The sequence below is a fragment of the Ambystoma mexicanum genome, chromosome 2p (genome assembly GCF_040938575.1).
Source record: "Ambystoma mexicanum isolate Mex_15411 chromosome 2p, UKY_AmexF1_1, whole genome shotgun sequence".
Taxonomy (NCBI): domain Eukaryota; kingdom Metazoa; phylum Chordata; class Amphibia; order Caudata; family Ambystomatidae; genus Ambystoma; species Ambystoma mexicanum.
The window spans coordinates 1,128,987,900-1,129,009,834 of record NC_090923.1 but is presented as its reverse complement, the minus strand read 5'-3'; the positions used below and the strand labels follow the sequence as shown (position 1 = coordinate 1,129,009,834).

General features: G+C 47.1%; 1 long non-coding RNA gene and 3 other non-coding genes across 6 annotated transcripts; all 4 read right to left on the bottom strand.

Annotated features, from left to right (window-relative positions):
* Positions 1 to 2,152: 2,152 nt before the first annotated feature.
* LOC138567200 (uncharacterized) lies at positions 2,153 to 16,541 on the bottom strand. Of its 3 annotated transcripts, XR_011302128.1 has the most exons (7): positions 13,269 to 16,541; positions 12,790 to 12,830; positions 12,297 to 12,571; positions 12,006 to 12,046; positions 10,736 to 10,771; positions 7,686 to 7,751; positions 2,153 to 4,417 (listed from the first exon to the last, which is right to left on the bottom strand). It is a non-coding gene; the product is annotated as an uncharacterized lncRNA (long non-coding RNA). The 3 variants fall into 3 exon arrangements; XR_011302130.1 differs by lacking the exon at positions 12,790 to 12,830; XR_011302129.1 differs by lacking the exons at positions 10,736 to 10,771; positions 12,006 to 12,046; positions 12,297 to 12,571; positions 12,790 to 12,830; positions 13,269 to 16,541 and adding an exon at positions 10,200 to 10,729.
* LOC138568104 (small nucleolar RNA SNORD31) lies at positions 4,489 to 4,559 on the bottom strand. Its single transcript, XR_011302477.1, has one exon. It is a non-coding gene; the product is annotated as a small nucleolar RNA SNORD31 (small nucleolar RNA).
* LOC138568106 (small nucleolar RNA SNORD31) lies at positions 10,084 to 10,151 on the bottom strand. Its single transcript, XR_011302479.1, has one exon. It is a non-coding gene; the product is annotated as a small nucleolar RNA SNORD31 (small nucleolar RNA).
* LOC138568119 (small nucleolar RNA SNORD22) lies at positions 10,344 to 10,461 on the bottom strand. The gene has a single exon (XR_011302491.1). It is a non-coding gene; the product is annotated as a small nucleolar RNA SNORD22 (small nucleolar RNA).
* Positions 16,542 to 21,935: the final 5,394 nt, after the last annotated feature.

Sequence of the window (21,935 nt, the reverse complement as noted above, 5' to 3'; positions counted from 1 at the left end):
TATCATGCCCACTTGGTGTAAACCCCAACTCACTGGGGTGTTAAAAGAATATATAAACACGCACCCAGATGTGGAAATCTATGTGGAACAGGGGGAGAGGGACAAGGACAGGCATTAAATGCAGTGTTAAATGCATTCCATCCCCCCTGGCATAGGCTTGCATGATCCTAGTCTCATAGGGTTTAATGAAAAAGTTGATGTATTTCGATAAGGGTTCAAGTAGTGAACCACAACCCGAAACTATCGGGCGTCCCGGCGGATTTTCTGTATCTTTATGCACTTTGGCCAGGATGTAAAAAAAAAAAGTATCCGCTCTTCCGAATAATAAATTCCACCTTTTTCAGAAAGGAAGCCCATATGACTCACTTCTTCAGTGAGTTGGGATATCTTAGATTTAATCATCTTCGAGGGATCTTTCGTGATTTTAGTAGTGACCAGGGATATACTTCCTTGTCGTACTTGTTGGCATCCCAGACCACTATTCACCCACCCTTGTCCGCGGCCTTAATCACTATCGACGGGTCAGAGGCTAATGACTGAATGGCCTGAAATTTTGACAATTACAAATTGGGTCCCTGTTGGTTCCTTGGGTACTGTATCACTGATTCTATTTCCTTCAGAACCAGTTTTTTAAAAATAGCCACCTCTGGTGGAAGGTCATTGGAATTAGGGGTGAAACTTGAAGGTCGAGAGGCCTGAAATGTTAAGTTCCCTAGAAGCCGGATTATTGAGGAAAAAAAAACAATCTAAGTTTACGTAAGAAACACATTGCACTTGGATTCTGGGTTGGAACGAAGGACAAGCCCCGTTTCAGGATCGATGTCTCTGCAATTGTTAGATTGTGGGAGGAGAGATTAAAGATGGGTAAAGTTTCACTAACCACCTGTAGACTCGATTCCGTGTCTGGAATTCTCAATGGTACATTCCCTGCCCTGGGATGTTCTGCATTGGTATATTGTGTGTCATCCGGCCTTGGGGAGCCATTCTGCGGCCTCTTCGGCCACCCCTTCCTCGAAAAGGGTGGTCACCCAAGGTTTGGTTCGGGTCTTCATTACCCAAATTACTCTGTGTCTGAGAATGTCACCCATCTTTTTTTATTATTTGTCGGTCCCATATTCCAATGCATTAGTTTTCCATACCATTTGCGTATTAAAGTCTTCTGCCAGGTACGGGTATACCGGTTCCTTTTTAAATAAAGAAATATCTTTATTTAATATTTGTCTTTTTTTCCCCAATCGTTAGCTTTTCAAACTCCTGAAAGGATTTTTCAATTTGTTCCAACTTTTGCTTTGATTCCGCAATAAGGGAGTTGGACAAGAAAGATCTCTTGTTCATTCAAAGTTTCCCGAATCTTTAAACTTACTCTTTGTGCTGTTGTTATAGTTAGTACTAGCAAGTCTCGGCTACACTTGGTGTCAACTTGGCTGAAAGCTACTTTATAGTCATTGTCGTCCAAGAACAAACATGGGATTATGTTAAATTGTAAACCCTGTGGAATACTCGATCTTAGATATTCCTTTGTATGTGTCCATGCATACACCAAGCGGGCATGATAGCGCTAGGTGCCCCTTTAAATATCTGCCCCTTCCTCCTGTTCCCATCAGCACCATTTTTACCCCATCCTGGTCTATGTTGCCAAAATTTTGTTCCAACAGATTGGGAGTCGCCTCAACCAACTTTCCCTTGTCGTTCATCCAAAATCCACCTGGGTCCACACTACCAGACTGAAGTCTCTTCAAACCCGAGCCCCTACACCCAGCCCTGCATCCAGTGGGTGGCACACGCTTGCAGGCTTTTCACTTTATTTGCCCCTAGACTCATCCACAGACCATTAGACCCACTACCTGCATGCAGTTTATGGCTAAGTGCATGGTAGGTGACCGTAAACTAATACAATTAAGACCCCTCCCCAACCACTACTAGCAATAAAGCGCATCACATTTAGGCAAAACAAAGTGTTGACCATAGGAGACATGCCCCATAAACACACATGCCATGTTAGTGTCACTTTATTTGAAAGGTGACCATTAACAGGTTCTTGTGTAGAGGTAAACCACTCATCCCTGCCAATAGGTCATGAACGCATGGTTTGCAGCGCTCCAGTTAACTCCTGCTGAACAAATGCCAATGTTCGTAGTAAAAAGTCTTATTTGATGCAGATTTTCTTTATTGGGCATTTATAATGAGCCTATACAACAAAAAGGTATTTCAAGGCGCGGCAAAGGGGGTACGGTATGAAACAAAAGCAGTCCTGTGTCAAAGTGCAGAGGAGTGGGGAAATGCAGCGATTCCAAGGAGGGTAAGGAGGAACAAGTCAGAATAGAGAGCACTCCAGTGCCCACGGGTGGGGGGGGCGGTGAGGACATTGCGCCCCCCAGCTAGGTGAGTGATAAGGGAAGGCCAGGTGGGCAAGTGCTGCAGGAATGCAGTGCAGGTATTTGAGGTTCCACATGCCAAGTGCTAGGACAGGGCTCGATGGGCTCAAGGGTGCAGGCCCAGCCAGGCTAGTGCAAGGGGGGTACACCAGTAGGGCAATTAGAGATAGGGGCACAGGGGAACCTGAAGTGCTGGGGAGACTGTGCAATGGGGGGCCTGGATCCTGCAAGAATCAGGAGTCAGGGAGCCAGTCAATGTGGCAGAGGGAAAGGAAGAAGAGAAAAGGAGGGTCCTGAGAAGGTTCAGAAACTTAAGGAGATCTGGCTCAAGTCAGAGGGGCAGGAAGGCCATTGCAGAGGGAGGGTCTTGCGGAGGAGATTTAGTCCCACTCTGCTTAGAAAAGCACCTATCTGCAGAGAGTTGAAACAAAGCCAAGGGTCTGGACCTTGATCCTCACAGCAACCGGGAGCCAGTGGAGATTTTAGGGCTGGAGAGATTTCATCCCTAGGCTTGAGGCCAAGGATTATAATTGTTCCATTATCACATGCATCATAAGCGCAGGATTGAGATTCAAACCTGTGCTGCGCTGCATTGTCTGGCTTCCAAGACAAACGCGTTGCCCGAGCTATCCTTCCTCCCCTCAAGTCTTACAGTCTCATTCTGGATTAGTTTAGGGGGGGCGAAGGGAGGAATTAGGCAGACTGAGAAAGAGGATGTTGCAGTATTCCAACCTAGAGAGGACCAGAGCTCTGGAGACATTGAGTTTCTGGAGGGAAGGTGAGGAAAGGGAGAATGCCTCCAAGGAGGTGCAGCTGAAAACAGGCCTTCTTGGCAAGGTCAGAGATGTGAGGAGAGAGAAGGTGAATAATGAAACCACATTTTTTTCCTCACAAGAGGGGGAGCTGGCCCATGGAGGGCAGCCAGAGTTGGAGAGAGCAGAGGTCCCAACGAGAAGGATCTCAGTCCTACTGGCATTAAAGCCGAGATCGCTAGCAGCACACCATGGCCGAATGGCAGTCAGGCATGAGAGGGAAAAGGAGGCAGTGGAAGGAAGCTTGAAGGATGAGAGCTGCGTGTTGTCCCCATAATACTGGAAGTGATGAGAGAAGGAGATCATCAAATGGGCTAGAGGGGCAAGGTAGAAGTTGAAGAGCCACAGCAAGAGGATGGAGCCCTGAGGAATGATGCAGGTGGAGTGTAAGATGGAGAGAGAAAAGGGCCCTTCGTGAACCGGGGATGGTCGGTCAGAGAGAAAGGACACCAACCAGTCCAGTGTCAGGTCTGTGCTGCCAAGGCTGACAGAGCTGATTTGTGAGGGTGGCATGATCGACTATCAAAAGGCAGAACAACAGTCAAGAAGGATAGGAAGAAGAGTTGGCATCGATATTTGAGACCAAGACAGGTGCTCGGGAGTGCATTTTCCATGCCTCTGGCTGTTTTGAAGCCAGACTGGTGGTCGTGGAGACAACCCACAGATTCAGAGTGGTGGATAAGCTGGGAGATGACCAGCTTCTCCAAGAGTTTGGTTAGGAAGGGTGGAATGAAGACAGGGCAGAAGTTAGCCACGCCGTAGGGGTCGCCAGAAGGCTTTCTGAGGAGAGGATGCACACAGGAGTGCTTGAGGAGTAGTGGGGAAAGGAGCCAGTGGCAAAGGGGTGATGCAGAACTCAGCCACGGGTGGGGCAAGGGAGGCAATGTTGTCCTTGATAATACTGGAGCAGGGGACAACCTTGTTGGAAGAGACTTTTCATAGAGAGGAGACCTCATTAGGTTATATGGGTGAGAAACAGGAGCGAAGGGGGGGACAAGAGAGGTCTGAGGGCGAAGAGAGGGGTGTAGAGGACAGGAGGGCCTGAGTTTTCGTTATGAAGCGAAGCAAGAGCAGTGCAGAGGGTCAGGGATGGCAGAGAAGGAGAGACAATTAGCCGAGTTCCTTGCAGATTTTGAACATTTCTGCTGTGTTCGTGCCGCCAGAAATGCATGCTTGGATATAGCAGTAGTCCCCACGTACGTCAAAGAAAACTGCTTGGATTCACCCCATCTGGAAGAAACAACCAAAAAAGCTCATAAATAAGATGTCAAATCAGATTTGCACAGTGCATAACTCTACATTAAGCTTCAGATCATACCGTTCAGTCACAAGTGATCAGACTGGGGCGGTAATACAGTTCATCATATGCTCAGTGCCACAAGGTCTCCCCTGCCCACCACCCCACAACCAAGTGATGGAAGAGCTGGAGGGTAAGGATGCTGTTTTAGTTAGGTGCAGAGGTTGCGTGACCGCGTGGGTGTGGCGTATGGAGTGTTGAGGTGCCGGTGTTCGTGGTTGAAGCTTAGCCCGCCAGACCGGACTCTGGTTTGTTCCTTGCCCAGGACTTGGCTATGCCTTCAATAAAGATATATGCTCATTATCTACGCCTGCTGTACTCTTTGAAACCCTTGACTACCTTTGTGTCAGATACCAGCATATTTATAAAGATGGGCACAGTTTACACACAGCTTGGGGAGGAAAAAAAGAAAAAAAAAAAAACACAATCCAAGTAGGGTCATCTGTGCTGGGTAAGCCCTAGATGTTGACATGCCTTTAGGTCAGTGGTATTCAAACTGTGGGTCGCGACCCCCTAGGGGTCCGCGGGTGCATCCCAGGGGGGCCCTGAGAGCTCAGCATGAAAAAAGATTTTTTTTTTTTTTTTTTAGATTGGAAGAAATGGGCAGGGGTGGCCCACATGGGCGGGCTGAAGCATGAAACTGTCTCAGGCAACAATGAAAAAGTGGCCCACAGTTGTAAATGGATACTCATTCCTTTAGTCACAGACTGGGCCTCATTACTACTATGGCGGACCAGTAACAACGGTGCTGGTAAGCTACCGGCACCGTTGCTACCGTTCCGCCATAGTAAGAGTTGTGCTCGTGGGTGCTTGACAGCCCCCGCCAGGTCTGACCTCAGCTCGTCGGATGCACCGGCACCGTTATTAACGGTGCCGGTGCATCCGAGCTCCCCATTCCCATTTGAGCCATATGGGGCTCAAATGGGAATGGGGATCTACCGGCACCTTCGAAAGGGCAATTATCATGTCCGCCTAACTCGGCATGACCTAGTAATTGCCCATTCGCGGGTGCCAGACCCGGATGCAACTCCAGTGGCAGCCGTGCCGGTTTTACCGGCACAGCTACCGCCAGAGTAGTTATGAAGCCCACTGTTTCAATAGTACCCAAAGGGGTGCTTTGTGTAAAAATGTAAGTAAATTGTGATATATTCAGCAACAATGGTCAACATTACTAACTGCATAGTTAAGTAACTCATCAAAATGGTCCACATTGGCCAAAATGGTGGCCCATTTTGACTGGCCCAAACTAGCATTTTACATTTTTGGTACAGGCATTGCCCTATAGGCCTGTCCGAGCCTGGCGGCTCATCCATAATGGCAAGAGGCGCCCACCCAGTGGCCCCTCACCCATTATGGAGGAGCTAAGGAGCCAGCCCAGTGAAACAGTGAGCACTCCCTCAGCTGCTTTATCCAGCTAATGGAGTGCTCCTGGGCTGGCTGAACTTTCCCTTTGACAGTTCAGTTTAGTTCCCCAGCCGCACATGCTCACTGAGCCATGCAAGTGCTGGGGCGTTTTGCTTCGCCAGCATTGCATAGCTCATTGGAAATGCTGGCTGGGGCACTGCATGTCTGTATGTCCGAGGGGGAGCTCCTGCGCCTCCTCGCACATACGGACAGAGCAGCTGGAGCAGGCCGTTTCAGCACCCACACACAGGCCAATGCAGAAGGTACGTTTATGTTCATTGTTTTTATTTAAACATGTGTATGGATGCGTTGTGAGTGTATGGTGATGATGCTCATGTGAATGATAGAGTGATTGCTGTATGAATGTGCAGCGCCTTGCATATACACATAATCATGTTCATTGTGTTAGGACCAGTGGGGCCCAGGGGACAGGGATGGTATCTTTTTACCGGACATCTATCATTCAAAACCCTCTGCCTTGTCCACAAGGCTTTCTGGGGCCTGGGTCCAAAATACCTTCAGCTATTCCTCCGCAAATACCTCCCCTCTCGAGCTCTTCACTCCTCTACCTCCAACTCCCTCAGGGTCAGTCGTTTATCAAAGAAACGAGCTGGGGGTAGATCTCCGTCTTCGGCTGGGGCCTCCCTCTGGAACAGCGCCCTGCCACTCTAAAACTTGAGGAGAACCATCTTTCTTCCTGCACTTATCAGACCTACCCTGTCTGCTGCCTTAAACGTAGCACTTGCAAATTGCTGGCTGCACTACCACTGTTTGTTGCCTTTATTATTTATTGTTATTTATCTGTTTCTCCTCTGCTTCGCACTTTCCACTTCTCCCCCCTTCCATGCACTTTTCCCCTCACACTTGCGCGTTCTCAATGTCACTGGGCCTAGTAAGATCGCTGTTTTATTCTCCTCTGTTCCCCTCCCTTGCCTTGTCACGCTCTGAAACACTTGTGTACGAGCGCGATAGAAATAAAATAGCAATGCCTGCCCCCTGGACTCCCAGCAACAATTGCAAACTGTTTGGCTATTTACCCATTTTTTGTTAAAAGTATGCTCTACAATGCAACATTTTAACCTATTATTTAAAAAAAAATTCACAGGGGGAAACCCCTCCGAACCTCCCCTTAATGCCCCTCCACTTAAAAAAGATTCACCAGCCGCCACTGGCCCTCAGACTGTGTTGGGAACGGGATTGGGGGAACCGAGGGACTATGGTGGGAGCACAATGGGCGGGAACCATGGGATAGTGATGGGAGCAGAGTGGGGAGAGCCCTAGGTGTGTGATGGGGTGGGGAGAGACCAGCGACTGGGTAGGAGTGGGATGAGGGAGCCCAGCGACTTTGATGGGAGCAGGTGACGGCGCGCAATATATCCTGTCCATTTGGCATTTCTGGGGGGTCCCGACCTGCCCAAATTTTGCTCAGGGGGGCCCTGGCCAAAAAAGTTTGAAGACCACTGCTTTAGGTGCATAACCAGTGGTTGAAGTGGGTGGGAGCGATGCGCCTACATTTTACTATTCCTATACTTTTAAGAATGGTTGCGAGTGTAGGAAAAAGTTGTATCTTGAACATTTGTTTGGTGTTTGTATTGTGCGTGGGAAGAGGCACAGCAATGGGGTTTCTGGTGAGCAAGGAAGGCAAGCAGGGAACATGGTAAACTTCCTTGCAATCTGCAATGGCAAGCCAGTTGCCCATATTGCAGGGTTCGGTGGAATAATGGGATAATGCAAAAACCTGCGGTCCAAGAATTCAAACCCATAAAAGACAGAAAGCTTATTACATTTCAGAATTACCATTTTTGGGTCCTGCAGGACTCGCCAGTTAAGCACCCATCACAAAACTACGTGTCTTCAAAACACCTGTAAGGGGCGGAAAAGAAAAAATGGTTATCACTAACAGATGCTTTAGTTAGCACGTCCGACCGAAGTTAAATGGTCCACATTGGAAGGCGTTGCAAGAGGCAAATGCTACTCATTTTAGTTATAAAAGTGTGCCTCGTATGAGAAGTGCATTTGCTCCTGGTTCCCCCTCCACCACCCCCTGCAACCCACAAGGTGGTTTTGGCTCCGGCGCATCAAATCTTAATTTCAAACCCTGTAAAATGGTGTCCCAAGCGAAGACAGGCCCAGAACTACGGGGAACAGTCCTACTTGGTCGAAAAAAAAAAACGATTCATTGTTCAGTGCATTTAGGGCAGTGGTCTTCAAACTTGGGGGCCTGAAGGATGCGGGGGCCCTTCTAAAAAAGGGAGTGCTGCTTTTAATTGAAAGCATAATTAGATGATCATCTGGGGGCAAAGGGATGATATGTCTCAGGGGGACTCGGCAGATGTTTACCACCGCTTTAGGGCATGAGGGGGGACAATAATAGCACTGTAAGGAGGAGGACCAGGAGACGTGAAAAAGGGGTAGTCCAGGAGTGCCCAGCCCCAGCAGAACTAGTGGCGCAGGAGAATGGGGCTGGGCACATGCAGTGCCCATGTGGTCTGGGCTCGGCTAGTCTGGTCGCAAAAGTAATTTAGCATTTGCACAACTGTGGGCTATGGTAGACGACGAGCCAATGTTATGCCCCAGTCCAGCCCTGAGGGAAAATCTATTGGGCATTTATAGAGCACCCATACAGCAAATCGTGTTACAAGGCGCAACAAGACAAGGGCGGGGGGGGGGCGGATCCACGACAGGGAAGAAAAACAGTTGTACCAGGCCTTGCACCATTCGGATCGTGCAAGTGCAGCAACAAGGAAGTGCGGGGGGCAAGGGGGCCATGCCAGTCAGAGTGGAATGCACTAATGCTAAGGAGGGAAAAGTGCAGGTCGGAGTGGCGAGCATGCAAATGCTGGTAGGGAAGGCCCCTGGGTTAGGCAAGTGCTAAGGGAAGGCCAGGTGGACAAGTGCCAGGGGAAAGAAGTTCTACGTGCCAAGTGTGAGGCCGGCTGGATAGACTCAAAGGGGTGCAGGCCCATCCAAGCTAGAGCTGGGGGAGGGAGACCAGTAGGGCAAACCAAGTGCTGAAAGGGTGTTACGACTGCCCTCTCTGGCTTCAGGATAGGTATTTACTCAAGCACCTCTGCTAAAGTGCTGCATACCAAATACCGATGGTACAGAGATTATAACAATGGAAAGCAAATGTCAAAACTAGGTCAGAGTTAAGGAAAAAGTCGAGTGCGAAAGATGCATAGATCAAAACAATCAGGCAAGAATTCCAAACAGGACAGATGGGCACAGGTGGCACAAAGAAAAATTACAATGTGCATGGGTCCATGAATTGAAACCCATCAATTCTCAAAAGAAAATCAAGAGGGGAGGGAAGATATGATATGGCATTTATAACACGCCTGTACACAAGTGTTTCTAGGCGCGACAAGATAAGGGGGGGCATGGGAGGACAAAACAACAATCTTACTAGGCCCTGCGTCATTCAGATCGTGCAAGCGAGTGGAAGGGGAGAAGTGCAGCCAACATGTGTCTCAGTGCAGGTAATGAACCGGGACCAGAGCAGATCGCTTTCGTCAGGCAGCAAGACAGTAGTAAGGAAGACCAAATATGAAGTTGCAGAAAAATTGCGGGGATCTCGCCTTGCGGATATTTAGCTGAAAGCGGCCGAGCCTCTTTCAGCTCCCCCTGCCTCAGGCAGGATCAGAATGCTGCCCAGCCTGGACTCCATAGGGAGCGTGTGAAGGGAGACTCACGTGTATACCGCAAAGCCTGCCGGTACAGTCAACCCTCGAGACCCACACACAAATGCCAATGTAATCATGGCCTTCCTTTGCAAAGAGCCTCATACACAGGGTAGTCCCAGTTGGAAGACCCCTGGGCTAGAGGGGGTGTTCGCAAAGGAGCAAGTGCGGGAGGTGATGAACCGCATGGTCCATACATTAGGGACAACGGCAGCAGCATGTTCTACATTAGTAAGGCATTTGGGGCAATGGCGGCAGGAGTTCTTACAGGAGAAGTCATATGCACAGTGACAATGACTTGTTTTATCCACACAAAACCTTATTTGAGAAAGACAAGACATCAATATATCCTTGTGTGGAAGCAGCGCAACTATAAGTCCTCACCAACCTCTGTACCGGACACATTCATAAATTAAGTTACTGGCTACCACTGTAATCCCAGTAGCAGCAACGAGAACTGGCATGGTCTAAGCCGTTTTGGAAGATGGTTAACCCTTCCCACGGTTGCCCAGATATAAGCATCAGCGAGTACCGATCAGTCAGATTATCAGACTGGGGCAGTAATCCGTTCATCATGTGCTCATTATCCAACCTAGATAAAAAAAAGGCAACACAAGTCACAATTACTCACCAATCCCACTTCACTGCTATCATGTTCTACCATAAGACCGCCAAACGCAATAACAAAAAGATTACAGCATTATTGGGGGTAATTTGGTTACCGTCAACAGAAAGGAAAAGCATGCCGACCAAGATCTTATAGGGTGAAAGCCAAGTCTGTCAGACAGTTCCGCCCAGAACAAGTAGTCCTCTTGCCACACTGACTGCACCAGTGGGTTCACCTTTGCAGGTTCTGGCGCAAGGCAGATAGACATGTGCAGTGGTCATCTGGACTGGCTTTAGTCAAGCATGTGCAACACAGTGTGCAACCAATGGCCAAGAGAAAAGTGCTCACCAGAGTTGACAAGTAGACTCCTGCAAAAAAAGCAGGTTAGAAGCCCCTTTGACAGCGCCAGATACAAGGCAAACGGTGGTCCATCTCATCAGGATAGCGACGATGGTGCCACAGCCAACAGCAAAGAAGGCTCAGGGTATAGTGGTTGAACCTCATCATACAAGATGGGCAGCAGTGCTATGTATCGGTTAGGAATTAGATGTGTCCTTTACCTGCATGGATGCTTTAGTCATCTTGAACGCTGGGCCCTAGAAAATAACGCAATTACTGATCATTAAGCCTGCATAATAAAGTCACAACCTGTCGTGATATACAAAGTGCCAATTTGCCAATTAGGGCTTTAGATGACAGCATTAGCCGCTGAAAGCCAATAGTTTATTCAAAGTATGTGCTAAATGCTGAAAGTAATGCTGACAGTAATCTGTGGTAGCGCCTCCATTATGCACTAGTGAGCTACAAGGAATATGCAGGCCTAGTAGGGGTGGTAGGTCACATTATGCATTGTAGACAGGCAGGGTGAAGGCCCCAGTTCTGTAGCTAATCGAGACATTATTGGAGGGTTTGGAGCATTAAAGCACATATATAGCGCTTAGATCTTTGAAGGCTATGGGCACTAAGCTATGAGTGCATGCCTTTTAGAGTTTGCTCACATGGGGTTAATTCATCTCAGCTTCCCTTAGAATATTCTGCCTTTCTGTAGCTCTGCATGGCTATGTAAACAAATCCTCTTTCCCTGAGACGGCTTTGCACACACTGATAAAACGACATTCCTGTGCTTTCACAGATGAGCTCCAAGCAGGGAGGGGCACAGAACGGAGCACAGTGGAAACACTGAGCTGGGTTTTGGGTTTTTCCATAAGTAAACTAATTGCTTGTGCAAGGATAGTGCGTCATGGTGACCGACAGCACGAGATAACAAAAATGCATGTCCACATGAATCAGGTGGGAGATCGATCCGTGGACTTGGTTCGAGCAAGAGTGTCGGAACCTGATGCTCTGTCGGCACCCTGCAGCGTCGTCATCTGAGCGGGGCTGGAAACAGCTAGCTTATGAGTGCCTTATTGGGTCTCCCAACGCTGATTGAAGGGGCGCAAGACTGTTTCTCCAAGTTCTATGTTTCTCTATATTTTGTTTGCTCTAATGAGCTTTGTAGTCTTCGCTAATACTTGAATTCCAAAGTGTTGCTAAATCCACTGTTTATGCTTTGTTTAATAAATGCTAAACATTTTGAAGGTGTCATTTTTTCACTAGCATGAGTTCACTGCTCAGCACGATAGAACCTGTATTTTGGTCTGAATCAGGTAATTTTTGTGCTCAAGGGCTGGTCCAGAGGAAGATTTCTTCCCCCTTTTCAAGACACAACCTTTGCATTCACTCTGCCCAAAGTGCAAGTGCCCCACGTTCAGCAAGAAAACTCATCAGGTCAGCCGAACACAAGTGGATCATATTGGGGGCATAGTGGAGGCAGACAGCATAGCTCACCTCATCTTAGGTCCATGGTGACACGCAGCCTGGGCAGTGACCTGTCGAATAAAAGCCACACATGAGTTACTGGGACACAATCCAGCCACGCCACTCACGTCTTGCAGTGCAGCAGTGTCTCAGTTGTTCAGTAGGTTTCACATGTTAAAGTGAGCTAGTATACTCCTCACAGAAACTGCTTCTCCAGTGAAAGCGCCAACACTAGCAACTGTGCAGGCCTTGGCAACCGCTGATCGCCAGCAAAGGCAAACCCACCCCATATCCACAATCCCAAGGAACACCAAGACTTACCGTGGAAGGTGGGGGGCAGGGTCAGTCCATATTCACTTCAGCCAGCTGTAAAGGAAAAGTCGATCAGCCCCTAATAGCGCACGTCACATCCTGGAGAGCAGAGACAGGCAGTCCAATCAGGGCTTCGGTGACTAAATGCCATGTGACCGAAGTCGTCCAGTGTATATGGCTAGGCCATTTCATCCTCTCAGATAACAGCTTGTACAATTGATATTGTTCCAAATGTTTTAAAACGTTGTGTTTACCAGTTGAGTATTCCTCTGCACCGTTGAAATCTGAAAACAAGGAGACCAGTTAGTGGAATTACTTACTCAAGCCACAACAGCCCATGCACTAGACACTGCTACCATCAGAACTCCACCATGCTGCGAGATATTCTTCAAAGATATCAGACGAACGAGACTTGAAGTCATCATATGGGGCAGGCTTTATATACACACACCTTATAACGGCCATCAACCCCCTCCCCCACCCATGAGCGAATTGTACATACCTGTGGGGTCCAATTAGGAGCCGGCTCATTGCTGCTTCAACCTGAAACAAGAGGGGGGGGGGGAGAAAAAAAAAGTTGCGACATGCCCAAAAAACAAAAGTACCGGCCAGGACCAGGATCCAGGCACTGCTGTTCTCAGATTTGAAGAAGCAGCACTATACAGTCAGCCATCTGCTTGTCTATGGGTTCATCATGGAACAGATAAAATTCAGCTGCTTACACCCACATCTGTGGCAAGCCCAAAAATCCCCAATTCAGTGCTCCCATGTCATTTTGATAATTAGTCCCATTTTCCTAAATCAGGACACCAACATGTGCGTTAAGCACGGGGATTTGTGTAGTATACTGAAAGCACTAGTTTGAGCTCCACAGGATTCAAGGACCTCGGGACCGGTACACGAATTCCCACTTAGCAACCATTCTGAAAAGCCACATAGGTCTCCAGGACACAAGCTGGTAATTTAAATGGACGGAATTACCTGGTGCTCGTGGAAGAAACGCAAAGTCCGGGTCCAACATGGAAGCAGCAACTGAAAAGTTAAAGGGTTTGCACATTAGTCCTGCTTGTGATTGCCACAAACACAGCTATTGCAGCCAACTAGCTCAGCTATAGTCTCACATCACAAAGTCAACTATGTGCTTTGAAAACATCATTGCTAGGAGTCCAATCATTCGCATCAGCCCTAGCCCGCTCCCCTAATCACTGCCATTTTAGCTACACAGCGGTACAGAAGAAAGCGAATGCATGCAAGTCTAGCGCGTCCTATCCTAGTAGTTACGATAAAGTCCAGGATCCACAGGGGGCAACACATGGAGACTGATGCAGACATGCGACCATTTAACTAACTCGGCTGCGTATGACGCGCACACTCGGACAGCTAGTGCAATCTATACAATTATAAAACACCCACATTAGAAACAATTCTCCATTATATCCATGTTCAAATCCCAGCAAGATCAATATCCTGCCCATAACAAGTACCAACTTTGGTTGTGTGATTATGCAGGTCAATAGGGTCTATATAAAATGCACTGACGAAAGAGATATATAAATGGTGCATAAGTGGGAACCTTCAAAAGTTAATTTCCGCAACAGGATAAAAGCTTCCTACTCAGGAAATATATGTAGTACCGTATATAAGGGGACACGATATACCGCCTATAAGCATAGACCAATCCACATAGTGCCCACATCAGCCATTTTTAAGTGCCAACACATTCCTTCAATATTCGCGGGTCCTTTAGAACTACAGCGTAAATTACAAGAGCACCACATTAGTTGAATGGGTCTAACGGAGGAAGTTAAACACTCTCCTCCATAACGGACTCAATGAACCCCCGCTCTTGTGGGCATATGCCAGCCATAGGGCCAGCAGGAGAAACAGGCGGCAAGACAAGATCCACCAACGCACTAATTATTCACTGACTGCCAGGGCAATACAGGTTTTGCTTATTTTTGTAAATATCCTGCAGGTTCCATGCCATCAATTGACCTCGGTTAAAATTACTAGACTTCCATCTGTTTACAGCACATATATTTGCCCGATATTAGTATTCAGAATATGGGCATTTGTGAAACCATGTATTACGGGACATTCATTAATTCTGGGGACATTCATGTATTCTTTTGGCAACGCAAGATTGTGCATGAATCACATTCTCACGCCAGTCTGATCTCAAAGCCCTTTCCAGATTATAGGGGCCTTAGACAAATTCACCTAGTTGCCCACAACTGTTAGCGATAACCACTAAACACAGACCTCTATCTAGGAGTCTCGAAGACAAATGTGCTTCCTCGATTTCCATGGGGGGAGTTCTGGGTGTATTAACTCTAGATTGTCAATTTCTTGGGGCGCCAAACAAGAAAACATGGAAGACTATTTTCTTTCACTTCTTTTAGAAGGTTGATAGATACAAGTCTTTTGCAGTCTGTCTGGTTGGGCTACTTTGTAGTTGCATGGTCCTACCTGTAAAGCCTGTGCGTCATCTACTTCGAGATTAACTTATTCTGAGGTCAGCAAGAGAACCAGAACTTCGAAACTACAGATTCTTAGATTCTTTTTATGATATGAAAGCTTATGTTTGTATTGAGCTTTCTCCAGTGGGTATGGACGAAACCCAAATAGGTTTGTGCGTTCCGTAACCAGTTTGAGACAGTAGTGTTGGGTCACCTCCCAGGTTTCCCTGAGCATGTTCATACATCCCTCGGCTCACTGCCATACAATAGCTCAAAGGGCGAAAATTCAATATATGCTCCTTGGTGGCAGATCAATGGTAGGGAAAGTTGCAGATAGCTGGACTGCATTGCAGCTTTTTCCTCTGGGGAGGGATGGCGACCCTGCCGGGGATTCCTAGGACTGTCGCTGCACTTGGTGATGGGTCAACCCACGAGAGACAGCCGCTCAAGGCCAGGGACATGACCCCCAACCATGCTGGATGTCTGGCTGGCCAGAGTAACATCTTTTTCCCCCCCAGAGTGCCAATATCTCCCTGGAGGAAAAAGTTGTAAAACAGCCCAGCCAGAACTCCGGACAGTTGGAGGCAGAAGTGTCCCCAGCATTGGGCACCCAGTCTCCCATGTGGGTCTATCCCCAAGCACAGCAGCAGTCCCAGGGAGTCCCCCCAGTCCTTTCCCAGAAGCAGAAGTAGTAATACAGCCCAGCCACAGCTCCACGTTGGCCTTGGGGACGGTAGACCCACATGGAAGACAGACGCCAAGGACATCGCCCTGACCATAAGAAGTTACTCTTCCTAGGCCCTTGGTGTATCAGTGGTTTAGCCTTTGCACACAGGTTAAGTGCATCAACGCATGTGAGGTACCATTTTCCTAAGGACACCTGTGGGAACATGGGAAGGTAGGACATGTGTTGCCAGCTTGTTTCGGTGTTTTCCTGGTGGCAAATGTCTGGAAAGTGTTTTTTTTTTCCCCCGCCTCTTTTTGGAGTTTGCCAGGCCTTGTGGGTAATACATTCTAGGGCTATTGGCGAAAGTCATTGTATTCCCCCAATGTATTCCCCCAGGTGTCTTATGGAATGTATGCCATTTTCCTTGGTGGCTGCGACACCCCAGGCCCAAATCTGTGTTGCCCAAATGGCAAAATACATTCTTCCCCGAAGGCGTTCAACGTACCACTGGTTTAGCCTTTCTCCACCCCTCCCCCCTTTATGCCCAGGTGCACCCACACATTTAAGGTACCATTTAGTTAGAATACCCGTGGGGAAAAAAGAAAAGGTAGGACATTTGTTGTTTTCAGAACCTTTTCATACATTTCCTAGTGCATGTTCATTTCCCAAATGTGACCTACAAGGCACACTGCAGTTTTGTAACCTGCACAAGTCACTGTTCCTTCAAAAAGTAAGTCTGCCCTTTAAAAAAAAAATGCATGCTTACCATTCTACTCATTCGTTTGTCATTTTCAAATGCCACGTCTGTTTAGTCCATCAGCATACAAATCCTGTGTACCATGGATCCATTTTTGGCTTGTGGTATTGCTTACTTTGTGACAGTGATTTACCAACTGGATGAGTCATGATGCAGTCCATTGATTATCTCAATATTGACAAGCCATTACGTTACCAGTACAGAACATGTACAGCACATTATGGTTTCCCAAATTATAGGTACATAGTTGGCAGACATGGGAAAAAAAAAAAACACCCCTTCCTGAACTTAGAATATGGTCTACTTTTCAGAAATGTATGCCTTCCTGGGTTCCCATCAAGCTTTCCTACCCTCCCTTCCAAGCAGGTCCTATTGACACCACCCCCCCCCCCCCGCCCCCCAACAAAAAACCATCTACCTCTCAGAAAACAAATAGGTTTCTTTGGTTCCATCAAACTGTTCTTGAGAGCTTGGAAAATAGCACATTCAGAACTGCAAACCATTTGTTCCTAGCTCTTACAACAAAGAAACTACAGGATTCTTTGTACATCATTGTATAGGCATTTTCTGAAAACCCAAAATTTGCTTTTTTTTCTCATCCCCTACAGCAAACTAGGATTCTTGGTGGCATTATGACTTACATGTGGGAAGAAAAGGGGCCAAGTTTGGCCATGATATCTCTTGTAACAAAAAGGGATTGCATTAGGGGTGTACCGAATAGTAAATACCATTCGGCTGAATGCCGAATAGATGACGCAAGTATTCTGCCGGGGCCGAATAGTAGATTACTATTGTGTCAAGGTATGCATACCAAGCCAAAACTGCTGGCTTTGCCAATGCTTGTTTTAACAGGGCTTCAGTGCAGGACATTCTTATGAATAGATCATTGCTGTAGCTAAGCTTTAGAAGGGGAGGGCCCTGAAGGAGAAAGAATTGGGATTTAATGTAGATCAATGAAACAGTGACAATTCAAAAAAGTAGAATGGAACTGCAAGATTGAAGAGAGGAAAGACTGGGATGGGAACCATTTTTGTATGTGTGAGGAGGAGGGGCCACCCAATGAGTGCTTTTTTTTTTAAAATGGACCGACTTAAGAGTAATAAGTCGCCTGCTGGGCTGGTGCCTGCTCAGACTGGCGAGAGGTCTGAACCCCTAAGATGTGACACAATAGTGCTGCTGTCCCAGAGGTAGCATATGCTATGCATATGCTAGCCATGGAAAGTAGCTCACGCATGACATGAAACTACACCTCATTGCGGTGTGCCGTCCTCCAGGGATAGGATTAGAGAGCGGAGTCTGGCAGAGTCTGAGGAGTGGAAGGAGTGAGTCTGCTTTCCCTGCTGCTACTGTGTCGACTGCCTTTGGCAGTGTCCTAAACAAAACCTGCTTGCCCCGGTGGAGCGGGCGCGGAGTCTGGCAGAGTCTGAGGAAGTCCGTGGAAGCCTGGACTATCTCTAACTCCTCTGTTCGCCCATTCAGCGATTCCTTACTGGTGCCATGCGGGAGACTACGAAGCCCACCTCCTTCGCGAAGACTCGTGCTCAACGGAAGCAGGAATCCGCTTCGTTCAGCCATCCGGACGTGCACTGTGTGCTCCCAGCTGTACCACCTGTTTTGTCTGCGGCTTTGACGCCTGTGCCTCCATTGCTGCCTTCGCTCCAAGTAAGTGACATGGCCAAGGTTACACAGGGAGTTTACGAGCTTGTTAATTCTGCTGAACTAGAAATGAACAATGCAAATTCCACAATTTGAGCTATACCCGTGAAGGTTTGTACAAAGATGGGTGGGTCGTCCCTCTCGGAGATGCCTGCCGCAATGTGTTTGACCCCGGCTCAGACGGTGGTTCTCGGAGCCCTGGTCGAGAAAACCGGTAACAACCTAACGACTGCTGTTTCCTTGCCCGGAATGATTGTCCCCCTGCGAGAGCTAGTGTGGCGCTCGTTGAACGAGCATGGGCGAACAGTTGCAAACACCTGTCTGTGGGCGTCCTCGGACTGTGTTGAGGTGACCCACAACAAAGTCACATTAATAAGTGTGAGCGAGAGTGGCGAGACTAGTATGGGGTCCCCCCGCCCTAGATTTTACAGTTCTCTTGAGAAACTGGGTCCCTCTCCGTTGCATAATTCGGAAGCAGCGACAGCATTTGTTGATGGAAATAATGTGTTCTTTCCTACATCTGATGACATGGAGGTGGGTGGTATGCTGGCCCACGATTTAGCACGATCACAGCAGTCATCCCCAGCAGCAAATGTTAACGCCTTGAACCATCACGGAAACAGACGAAATTCATTGGACATCGTTAATAAACTGCTTACAGACTTAAGTTAAAAAAGGAAAGAACGCATAAATCATTAAACACCTTACCCAAGGAATCGGCACACTCACTGAGCCCGCCTTCACTGGCAATCCTTGTGCTAAAAAACAAAATAGCCAAATTACTTGCACCAGGAGTCTTTCCAAACGAAGGAGAGCTGACTCAAGCATTTCACCAAGCATCAGATGCTCCTAGATGAAGAAAGTCAAAATGTCAAAAAACATGTCTAAATCCAACTCGGACGGTTCTAATGACAACCTGCCCTTAAACTGGGACGCGCTAGGCGTTCTTGCTCAGCAGCCGATTCCTCTTCGGATTTGTCATCTTCTAATTCGCCCTTAATGGAACGCCCTTTTCCAAAATTTAGACGGCTGCCATACCGTCGAAAGTGCCATGGACGACAAGAATTGCCACAGGTTAAGACAGTTGGCCATGAGCAAAACACGAAAGATCTTCAAGCTATCATAATATCGATGACACTGGCAATTGCCCCTTTTTTGAAAATGTATGAACATTTGAATGACAACACAAAAGATCTCTTCAGTCTGGTTGCTTCAATGAACTTCAAGCTCACGAATATTGAAAATGCACACAGCTCTTAGTCACTGCGTGGTGCTCAAAAGAGGACCGAGTTGGCCCTGGACGCCTTAGCTGAATGTACTAAAAGCACCAATTTAGACAAGAAACTTGGCAGAGGTGGCTAAAGGAGCTTTAACGCTTTTCCAAAAAAGAAATGAAATATTCTGTGGTGAAACAAAACCTCAAAAGATGTACTGCCGCAGCCCCTATTGGTTGTGAAACCTCATAGTTGTTGTATGTGTCCAATTACAACTGACGCCACACGACAAGGAGTCGTCCCAACCACTGAGAATACTGATGAATTAAGTATGCGGCTATCTGAGAGTGCTCTACCGGACGTGATCTTTTAACAAGTACCTATCGCACACTCCAAGGAGAAGGCGTTGCCCACGCAGTTTGTAGACATCCTTACCGTAAGCCAATCCTCAATTAACTTGGCGCTTCTAGATCCTCAAACGGCTTCCACCTCCAATCTGGGAATTCTGCCTCAACCGGATGGCGAGGATGCAACACTGTTAACCCTGATGCTCATGCCAACGTGTTGCCGCTCTGATATATTCAAGAAGCCTACGATCATGCAAGGTTTACCTATGAATAAAAATAAAGGATATCCGCGAAAAAAAAAATGAAAAACCAGCCTATCAAAAAAACAAAACGTGGGAATGACTCACGCAAGTTCTTAAGAAACATTAAAACCGTCAATGTGATGGTAAACAACTATTGTAAAAGAAAAATGTCACGAAACAAGAGCTTGTCTAAAGGATGTAATGACTGCGCCGGATGAAGCCTTAGAATCGCCCTCAGGTCTCAGCAGCGTATCCGCAGATCTTTTGAACTTGTCAATTTACGAGGAAGTCAACGACCAAGAACAGAGTGAGCAGGCTGCTGCGGCATCGGTCAATTGCCAATCAGCTCCTATTATGCCACGGTGTGTTATGGTAGAACAACCTAAAGAGGTGTGTGCTTTAAACTTGGATCTAAAACCTCCTCAACCTTCTGACTTGCCTGCTACGACTGAATCTGCAGCTAAAGTCCAGATGACCGCTGCAATACCTGAGAAAGAAACCGAGTGAAGAAAAAAGTGCAATTCAATGTAAGAAAACATCAAGAAGCTGCTAAGTCTTGCAACTCTCCACAAGATGGTCCTGTAAAGTCCACGCCAAGTTTCATGACACTGGACGAGAAACGTATGAAATTGGCGGCCCAGTCACTCAATACAGATGGCCTACGGAAAATATTAAGAGATTCAAAAAAATGTTGCTAATTACGAGCCCCAATCCGCAGCCATCTTAAAACCCTATGTGCAGAAGAATATGCTACCCGAATGCTTACTTGGCGTGCCGCAGCGCAACAGTTCTGACGCATCTACAAAGCATAAGCCAAACACGACAGAAAACAGTAAGAACCCTTTTCAATCTGCAAAGGTCAAACAAGTTAAAAGCACTGTACCAAAATCACAGGACCTGCATCAACTGCTCTATGAGCGCATAGAATCTTCGGATGATTTAATTTTAAAATCGCCACAATGTCCTATGGCTGTGTCATCTTGTGCCAAGCCTCAGAGCAATTGAATCCGGAGACCTGAAAATCGTTGAATTTTATAATGAAAACAAAAACGATGCAGTTATACTTCACCTACAATCAAAACTCATAGTAGACATCCTATTGGAAGCGGGCCCTGTGCTAATGTCTCTAGGGTTTGATATATCAGCAGTAGTAAATCAATCTGTGCCTGGACCCTTAGAAAATGGCCCTTGTAGTGTGCCTGACAGTGGAGCTAGCCAACCAGATGTTCACCCTACCAACGCTGAACAACCCCAAACAACGCAACTACAAATGCGCGTCACTCAATCCGAGTTGATGGATAAAATACCTATGAATGATCTCATAAGGATAACAATTCAAGGGGCTGCAAGTGCGCCAACTACCGGCAGTGAGAGAAGAAGTTGCCAACTCAGTCACTAAAGACAAACGATTAGTCTTGGCTTGCTGGTGGACAAGTAATGCCATGCCCAAGGGAAACCTCAACCGTGCACAATGGGGTCTTGGAATACAAGAGGTTTTATGCATGCGTTTAATACTCCTTGGGCCCTTGATCTAGATCTCATCTGTTTGCAGGAAACTTGGCTCAATGAAACTCCCATCCTTGAAGGCTTCGAAATTGCAATAATTGCAGACCTATGGCTGGGCTTTTAGTGGCGGCTAAGAGAGTGTCTGTCTCAAGATTGACAAATCCTTCAACCCTTCTCCTTTTATTCAAGTAGTTGTGATTGGTCCCTCAGTGGGAAGAAACGCTCTTGCCCCAAAACTATACATCATAAATTTATATTGGAACCACTTGGCCGATGGCTCAGACTTATTGATCAAGTTACATCCATAATTGATGACCTAACAGAAAAGGAGAACTTGATTGATCTAATCATCTGTGGAGATTAGAACATTGACTGCATCACACATCTAAATCTACCTGGCGGCAAAAAGACATCTAATACCCGCCAAGAGAAGATAAATCAATGGTGCACGGAAATGGATCTACGAGGGCTAACAATGTTAAATGGTCAAACAGCCAGCGATATTCCCGCCCAACCGACCTGGAGAAAATGTGACCAGAGCTCAACATTTACATATGAGGGCAATTCGACTGGAGATTACCAAAATGACCACGACATGGTGACCTTAAGTTTTAATACTAATCAGTGTAACAGGTTGTGGTCATATGCAGTGAGAACTGGAGCGTGTAGAATCCGGCTACATCTTGAAACTGAAGAGCTAATTCATATCACCGCCGAATTTCAAAAAAACGGAGACAATTGAATACTTCCATCTGTTGTCGTAATTTGAGGAACGAAAAAATAAACTAAAACATGCTGAT